Genomic DNA, 9,616 nt, shown 5'->3' with positions numbered 1-9,616 from the left:
CATATGGGTACAGTGTTGCATGACTGTACAATTGTCATTCAAAGTGTGACAGAGCTGAAAGCTGAAAATTGGCCTGGGCAGGAATGGGGTATAAGTGCCCAGTAAGCAAGTGGTTAAAGAGGTTTAAACTTTAATGCTGGAACAGCATGATCACTTTTACTGCTATTGTCTATGTATATATTTCTTTAATTTAAAAAAATATAGGAGTTTTCTTTATGTTTCTTTAATAAAGGCCATGCAATTTTCTTTATGTTCCTTTATTAAAGGTCATAAATTTATTAAAGTATCAGCTGTTTAATATTTTCCAGCACTCAGTGGACTGACTGGCCGTGTAAGTAAAGTTTAACAGGTGGCATGCAAATGTTCCATCTGTTTTTTCAATATATATTAAGCAAAAGTATGTTGCAGTACAACCAACATTGTGTTAAGCCATAAGGTCAGCAGTACTTAAGTGTCAGTGCAGAGTGCTCAGTTACTAATAGCTATCCCGGCCAGGGTATAGGCCCTGGTGTCAGATAAATAGAGACAGCTGCTCTAAGCAGCACGTTTAAGGGGCAGAACATAAAAAAAATTCAATAAGGGTGAATTCATATCTATACGTGCTTTAACTTGTTTTATCTGTGTTGGTACAAGTGACACACTCGGGGCTCCCACTGATTCTGCATTGTGGTGAGTTGAACTATTTTATTTTACATTACAATGTAATAATAGAAATAATGCGCTTCACCCTGACACCATATCAACCATGGTCCTGTGATGATTAAAGCGCCAACCATTGCTCTGACAAATTTATTCAGGATTATGGCAGAAGATATCAGCCATAACCCAGGTACCGTTTTTTTTAAGCAGGCGGCAGGCTTTCTCATGAAAGCGATCCGAATGTCTCATGAACCAATGGGCCGTTTACCGAAGCGGCGTGAGGGGACGTCGAACCACACATGTGCGGTATCGCCACGAAAGTTAGAGCAAGAGCACTATTTCTAGTGCTAGACCTCTTCTGTAACTCTAAACAGGTAATCTGTAAAGGCGTTTAAAGCGTGGCCTATGGAGATTTTTAAGTACCATATTTAAACTTGTAAACAAAAAGTGCCAGAAAAAGCCTGGTCGGCGAGTGGGTAAAGCATGACATGTTAGGTATCTATTTAGTCAGTGTAACAGCAGCTCTTATATTTTACCAAAAACATCTGTATTATATTGTGTTTTTGTGCACTAAAATTCAATAAAATATATTTTTTCCTAAAAATTTGCGTTTAAAAAATGGCTGCGCAAATATCTTACAACATAACAAAATTAAAACAACCACCATTTTATTCTCCAGGGTCTCTGTTTTCAAAAAAATATATCATTTTTGGGGTCTTAAGTAATTTTCTAACAAGAAACAAATGCAGATTTTTACTTGTGTGACAGAAATGTCAGAACTGGCCTTTGGGTAAGGTGGGTATTAAGCTGTTCAGGGGTTCTGCCTTCTCCTTCAATGACGTAGAGATCAGCAGGAGGAATCAGTGAGAGCCGAATAAGATCCAAGAGATCAACATTCCCAAAAGTATCTATTTCCATGTAGACTTGGGGGGGACCATTTTTCGGCACTGCACTGCATTGGCATTGGGCAGCAGGAGAGATAAAAATACAGTATATGTTCTTTTTTTACAAGGATAGCTTGTCTATAAAATGAATCTAAATAATAAAAATATATTTTTTTTTTTGATACAGTGAGGGAAAAAAGTATTTGATCCCCTGCTGATTTTTTACGGTTGCCCACTGACAAAGAAATGATCAGTCTATAATTTTAATGGTAGGTTCATTTTAACAGTGAGATTAACAGCAAAAATATCCAGAAAAACGCATTTCAAAAAAAGTTATAAATTGATTTGCATTTTAATGAGTGAAATAGGTATTTGACCCCTTCGCAAAACAAGACTAATGCCGCGTACACACAAGCAGACTTTTCGACCGGACTGGTCCGACGGTCTTTTCGACGGACTTTCGGCGGACTTCCGACGGACTTTCCGAACAAACATACTTGCCTACACACGATCACACCAAAGTCCTAAAGGATTCATACGTGATGACGTATGACTGGACTAAAATAAGGGAAGTTGATAGCCGGTAGCCAATAGCTGCCCTAGCATCGGTTTTCGTCCGTCGGACTAGCACACAGACGAGCGGACTTTTCGATAAGAACTAGGTCCGGCAGAGTTCCGACGTAAAGATTTGAAACATGTTCCAAATCTAAAGTCCGTCAGATTTTCGACCAAAAAAGTTCGCTGCAGGTCCGATGAAGCCCACACACGGTCGAATTGTCCGCCGAACTCGGTCCATTGGACCAGTCCGGTCGAAAAGTCCGCTCGTGCGTACGCGGCATTAGTTTGCAAACATCTCAGGAGGGATTTTGTCCCACTCCTCTTTGCAGATCCTCTCCAAGTCATTAAGGTTTCGAGGCTGACGTTTGGTAACTCACACCTTCAGCTCCCTCCACATATTTTCTATGGGATTTTTTTTGGAAAACAAACATGTTATACTTACTTACCTGCCCTGTGCAAGGGTTTAGTACAGAGTGGCCCCAATTCTTCTTTTCTGGGGTCCCCGGCAGTGCTCCTGGTTCCCCCCTGCATTCAGTGCCCCCACAGAGAGCTGCATTCCATGGGGGCACTCGTGCGGGCGCGTTCCCGAGTCCTGCTGCTGTGTCCATTGACACAGGAAGCAGCACTCAGCTCCCATGTCACTGGATTTGATTGATAGCAGTGCTGCTGTCAATCTATCCAATGGGGACCCGAGACAGCAACTGGAGCTGCTGGGCTCCCTCTCGTTGCTGGAAAGATTGGGACTAGTTAATGAAAGGGGGGCTCTGGAGGGCAGCTGCGCCACAAAAGGTTTTTCACCTTAATGCAAATAATGCATTAAGGTGAAAAAACTCAAGACTTTACAACTCCTTTAAGGTCTGGAGACTGGCTAGGCCACTCCAGAACCTTAATGTGCTTATTCTTGAGCCACCACTTTGTTGCCTTGGCCGTGTGTTTTGGGTCATTGTCATGCTGGTCTGGAATACCCATCCATGCCCCATTTTCAAAACCCTGGCTGAGGGAAGGAGGTTCTCACCCACGATTTGACGATACATGGCCATGTCAATCGTCTTTGATGCAGTGAAGTTGTTCTGTCCCCTTAGCAGAAAAACACCCTCAAAGGATAATGTTTCCACCTCCATGTTTGACAGTGGGGATGGTGTTCTTGGGGTCATAGGCAGTATTCCTCCTCCACCTCCAAACACGGCGAGTTGAGTTGATGCCAAAGAGCTTGATTTTTGGTCTCATCTGACCACAACACTTTAACCCAGTTCTCCTCTGAATCATTCAGATTTTCATTAGCAAACTTCAGATGTGTGTACATGTGCTTTCTTAAACAGGGGGACCACTGCAGGATTTTAGTCCTTCACGGCATAGTGTGTTACCAATTGTTTTCTTGGTGACTACGGTCTCAGCTGCCTTGAGATCATTGAAACTCCACCAGGCAAGATCTTGCATGAAGCCCTAGACCGAGGGAGATTGACAGTTATTTTGTTTTTCTTCTATTTGCGAATAATCGCACCAACTATTGTCACCCTCTTACCAAGCTGCTTGACGATAGTCTTGTAGCCTATTCCAGCCTTGTGTAGGTCCACATTCTTGTCCTTGACATTCTTGTCCTTGACATCCTTGGACAGCTCTTTGGTATTGGCCATGGTGGAGAGATTGCAATCTGATTGATTGATTGCTTCTGTGGACAGGTGTCTTCTATAGAGGTAACAAGCTGAGATTAGGAGCACTCCCTTTAAGAAAATGCTCCTAATCTCAGCTTGTTACCTCTATAGAAGACACCTGGGAGCCAGAAATCTTACTGACTGATAGGGGGTCAAACACTTGTTTCACTCATTAAAATGCCAATTGATTTATAACTTTTTTGAAATGCGTTTTTCTGGATATTTTTGTAGTTATTCTGTCTCTCACTGTTAAAATAAACCTACCATTAAAATTATAGAATGATAATTTCTTTGTCAGTGGGCAAATGTACAAAATCAGCAGGGGATCAAATACTTTTTCCCCGGGAGATGTGTGTATGCTTCTCTGTTTGCTCTAACCATATAAGTAACTATTAATATAAATGTGTTTATATGTTTGTTTACATTTTTTACACATTTTTATGACTTTTTGATGTAGTTGTAAACAGCTTGCTCCAGATTTATGCTGCTGTAAGAATTACGCCAGTGATATCCTAAATATAGAACGGCCATTGTTGTACACCACACAGTTGCGGTGCTAAAAGAGCGAACAGTCCCACTTAAGCCACAACATTGACTGTTTAAACAAAATAAAGGTAGGCATCGCTGCTGGAGAATGGCTGCATTAAACAGCTTTTTTATTATTATGGAAATAATACGCTTTTCTGTACGAGTGAGTTGAGTGTGTTGTTTTCCTTTAATGAAAGCTACAGGACTCTTTTTCAGCAAATGTGTTTGTCTTTCTCTGTAACGACCCTCCAGAAACAAAAGGATTATTTGTATGCATCCAAGTAAAATACAGATTTGCTCTTTAAATAATACAGTTCTTTTCTCTCCTACACACTAAACACAGTAATCCTTTTACTTCACATCTGACTGACACAACAGCTGAGTAAAAGGAATGAAAGATCATAAATAATTAAAAAAAGGCTAGAGAGAATAGAAAATACACTTATTCAGGCTTCTTAAAGAGAATTCTAATCAGGAATAACAATTTAAAGCGAAAATTCAGTCATTTTTTTCATCTTTCCATCTATTAAATCTTCTGCCCTTGTTGTTTTAACTTTGGATATTAAAACATTTTTTTTTCTGCCAGTAAATACCTTATACAGCCCACTTCCTGTTTCTTGTTTGCCAGGAAGGGAGGGGGGGTGAGTCATAAGAGGGCCGATGAGAGCTGCAGAGCTGGAGGTGTGTGTCTGTGTAAATCCAGGAAGTGAACAGGCATTAACTACAGCTGCCCACAGTTAAAATGGCTGCAACCAGACTTAGTGGAGGGATATTTATGCAGCATATTTGGCAAGTACAGAATCACAGTATATATAAAATAATATGCAAAGTGGTTGGAGGGAAGCTTCAGAATGGCAAAGATGTTTTTATTACAAATTATGTAAGCAGAATGCAGTTCCTCATTAATAAAAAAGGTCAACAAATGTAGATATTACTTAAAAAAAAGGAAAAGTACAGAAATGCCTTTCACAAAATGTAGCATGTCACTGTAGTTCCAAACGTCATTTTCACAATTTTGAAACAAAATAATACTCAGTGCAATAAAGGATTAAACAAACATGAAAACAAGTCGTTTATTATAAAAAGAAAAAATGGGAATTGTATGATACACAATGTTTTAGTAAAAATGTCATTTAGTTAGGGTTTACTTTGAATTTAAAAATATGAATGTGCCTTTCTAGTCGCTGAGACCTGATAGTGCATGATGAGCAATAAAGTTTCTTGTGATATCCTCCATTAAGCTGTGAGGGAGGTTCTACTGGGGTCAAGAAGGAAGAAGAGAAAGTTTCTGCAATCCAACTTCAGATCAGCCTAAAAAACGATGACCCCCAAAAGGACAAGCGTTTCTCCGGCACTGTCAGGCTAAAGTCTACACCAAGGCCCAAATTCTCAGTATGCATTTTGGGATCAGCAGCACTGTGATGAAGCTAAGGCTGTGGATTTACTCCACGTGGATATTGAAGCTCTTAAGAAACTTAACAAGAACAAGAAGCTTGTGAAGAAGCTTTTTGGCCTCCAAATCACTTATCGAGCAGATTCCTAGTATTTTGGAACCTAGTTTGAATAAAGCAGGAAAATTTCCTTCTTTGTTGACTCACAATGAGAACATGGTGGCCAAAACTGATGAAGTCAAGTCCACCATTAGGTTTCAGATGAAAAAGGTCCTGTGTTTGGCTGTGGCAGTTGGTCATGTCAAGATGACAGAGGAGGAGCTTGTCTACAACATCCACCTTTCCATTAACTTCTTGGTATCGCTACTGAAAAAGAACAGTCAGAATGTGAGGGCCCTGTACATCAAGAGCACAATGGGCAAACCACAATGTCTGTACTAATTTTTGATACCAATAAAGTTTTTTCAACTTTAAAAAAAAATATATATATATATGAATGCGTAGCATTTTTGTAGATGTCTTCTATTTTTAATGTTCAAAAATGTTAAAAAATAAACCCTTAGACCCCTTTCACACTGAGGCGTTTTTCAGGCGCTAAAGGGCTAAAAATAGCGCATGTAAAGTGCTTGAAAAATGCCTCCCCTGCAGCCCCATTGTGAAAGCCCGAATGCTTTCACACTGAAGCGGTGTGCTTGCAGGTTGTAAGAAAAAGTCCTGCAAGCAAAATCTTTGGAGCTGTTTAGGAGCGGCGTTTTGAATTGAATGGGCAGTGCTGCCGAAGTGCCTGCAAAGCGCTTCGGCAGCGGCACTTTTCGGTCACATTTAACCCTTTCTTTGGCTGCTAGCGGTGGTTAAAATTGCCCCGCTGGCGACCGAAAAGCGCTGCTAAAACGACGGTAAAGCACCGCTAAATCTAGCGGCGCTTTACCGCTGACGCGGCCCGCTGGCAGTGTGAAAGGGGTCTTTCAAATATAATTTCTTTGGGAACGGCAATTACTTCTTGATTATAACATATCCTATGATGTGTTGCTGCCTCCAGCAAGCTTGGTCTTATAGGCTCCATTTATACCTATGCAGTTTGCTTTTGAGCATCTGGGCATGCTTTTTGCTGTGCTTTTTGCGTTTTACCACGATTTTACTGTGATTTTGCTGCAATTCGCATTTTTCATGCTTTTTTTTGGCAAATTTGTTATAGGGCAAATAAAAAAATGTCAATTGCTGCAAAATCGTGATAAAAGTGTGGTAAAATTGAACTGCGTGCTTTTCTGCAGCTTCTCCATTGAAAATTATTGAACCAAAAACACAAAAAAACCAACGTTTTGCGTTTAACAAAAAGTCCCTGACCCTTACCAAAAATGCAGAGGCACAAAATGCATTAATGAAATAGGAATCCATGTTGAAAAAATGTCCTATGTTTCTGCAAAAAACACCTAGAGGGTCTTGATGTTAAGATAGAAAAACTTTTTGTGTGAAGCAGCCCCCCTCAGCCACCCTAATACTTAACTGAGCCCATCTTTATCCAACGATGTTGCTGAAGTGTCTTAGCCAACCAGGACTCCCCTCCTCATTGGCTAAGACAGCAGCGTGATGTGATTGGCTCCTGCTGCTGTCAATCAAAGTCAGTCAGCCAATCAGGAGCGAAAGGGAGCAGGCCAGGTCACGGCTCCATGTCTGAATGGACACAATGAGCTGTGACTCGGCTCGGGTGCCCCCATAGAAAGCTGCTTGCTGTGGGGGCACTCAACAGGAGGGGAGAGCCAGGATCACAGAAGAGGGACCCGAGAAGAGGAGGATCTGGGTTGCTCTGTGCAAATCCACTGCGACAGAGCAGGTAAGTATAATATGTTTGTAATTTTTTTTTAAACAAATACGAGACTTTACAATCACTTTAAGATATAATGATGTGACAATTGCCTATTGATGTTATCTTAACCACTTCCCGCCCAGCCTACAGCAAAATGACGGCCGGGTGGTGGTTCAGTTATCCTGACCGGGCGTCATATGACGTCCAGCAGGATAACTGTCAGCACACGCCCGTGGTGGCCCGCAGAGCGTTGATCGGTGGTGCGACATGTCAGTCTGACACACAGCTACGCCGATCTTGGTAAAGAGCCTCCGACGGAAGCTCTTTACCACATGATCAGCCGTGTCCGATCACGGCTGATCACAGTGTAAACAGGAAGAGCTGTTTATTGGCTTTTCCTCACTCATGACTGACAGATGTGATGGGGCCCACGAAAATGTAATTTAAGTCCTGGTAAGCAAGTAGGAGTGGGGGTATAGTCTAGTAAAATCAATTTAATAATAAAGGCAGAAATTAACAATAAAGATGCCCAAGGCCCCCCTGTTTATCTGATAAGGACTTGGCCCAGTACCAAAGGACCAGTTGTACTGACTTATCAGTGGCCCTGGACAACTGTATAAGGTGTTTTCCCCTCACTTTGGAGAAATCGTCTCTTTAAGGTAAATTGAAATGGCTTTCCAACCAATTAAGAATTCTCCAACTTAGTTTTCCTAAAGTTGCTCCTGAATTCTAATTAGTTGCCAAGGGTCACTGGTCTTTGCACATCATTCATTCCCTTATTACATAAATGTGATTATTCCCTAACACCTCTATTATAAGCACAATGCTTATGTTTTTTATCTTTTTTTTTTTTCTAAACCTGTCTATTTTCAGCACACCTCGGCTCTGGTGACAAGGCGCCTGGTTGCAGAGTAGTTTCTCATTTGCAATTTGTCTACAAGATCAGGCGATTAGCCACAACAACTATCCTGAAGGTCAGAAAATAGCAGAAAGAATATACAGAGCTTTCAGAATAACATCTCATTAAAGGCACTCTAACCTCCACAATTGTCTTTCCCTAATTCTGTCTGCTGCAGGGGAATATACATAATATCAAAACATTTCTTTACATCCTCTATAAAAACTCAAAGGAAATGAATGCTATCAACTAAAAAAAGGCTTTACTTACAATCCTTTAACATCTTGTAATTCATTTTTGTTTAATATAATGCTATAATTCAGAGCAAAACAAATGTATCCTTCCTTACAGTGGTGCAGTGTAGGTTCCCAGTGCCTAGGGCAGGGTTGGTACTGCCCCCCCATAACCCATGGACCATTACCACTCCCTGAGTAATTTCCACCAGAATACATTATATATATTGCATAGTAGAAAAATCAGTTTCTTACCTGCGTTCCCCTGTGTTCCTGGCTTTCTCATCCACTCCTTGCAACTCCCCCCTTCCAGTGAGCATAACCCACTCTGTACCCCCAACCTATCATTGTGCACCCCCACTCCCTTCATCCATTCATTGTACCCTCCAACGCTATACCCCCCATTGTGCATCCCCAGCCTCTCCACCTCCTTATTGTGCACCCCAGTTCCATCAATTTCTATATAACCCACTTTCCCCCTATGCTCACTGGTAGTTGGAGGAGTTCCAGTTGCCAGTGGTCCCAGGAAGAAGAGAGATCAGAGCCATCCTCAACTGCAGTAGACTGCTACAAACTTGCTTGCTCTCAACACCACCCACCCCAGCATACAGTAGAACCACCCAGCCAGACCCACCCACATAGCCTAAGAGTAAGAGAGAGTGAATGTAGAACGCTAATGACAAGACCAGGACTGAGCACACACAGACCAATCTCCTACCTTTTCTCATCCTGATTCCTTACTATTTTTGCACTCCTAAGAATTTTCTGCCCAGGGCAACTACCCTTGTGGCTCCGCCCATGCTGTGCCACCTCTTTCCTGCAGATTGGGCCATATTTCCCATCAGTGGACCATCCTGGGTCAACAGATTTTTGGGTTTGTGTCAATGACATCAGTTTGAGATGCTTTGGAGGTCATTTAGAATTTAGAATGACAAGTGCATCTGATCTGCAATTGCTATCCTTCTGATCTGTATTTGACATGTTTCATGTGGGTTTTGCAGTCCTATAGACTTGTACAGTACAAGAAGG

The 9,616-nt window shown here is 41.5% G+C and overlaps 1 pseudogene; it reads left to right on the top strand.

The window, feature by feature from the left end:
• The first annotated feature begins 5,465 nt into the window (after nucleotides 1–5,465).
• LOC141141382 (large ribosomal subunit protein uL1-like) lies at nucleotides 5,466–6,127 on the top strand (annotated as a pseudogene).
• The last annotated feature ends 3,489 nt before the right edge of the window (nucleotides 6,128–9,616 follow it).

This window comes from Aquarana catesbeiana, linkage group LG04 (genome assembly GCF_042186555.1).
Source record: "Aquarana catesbeiana isolate 2022-GZ linkage group LG04, ASM4218655v1, whole genome shotgun sequence".
NCBI lineage: Eukaryota > Metazoa > Chordata > Amphibia > Anura > Ranidae > Aquarana > Aquarana catesbeiana.
The sequence above is the reverse complement of the archived record's forward strand: the minus strand, read 5'-3'. Positions and strand labels throughout refer to the sequence as shown.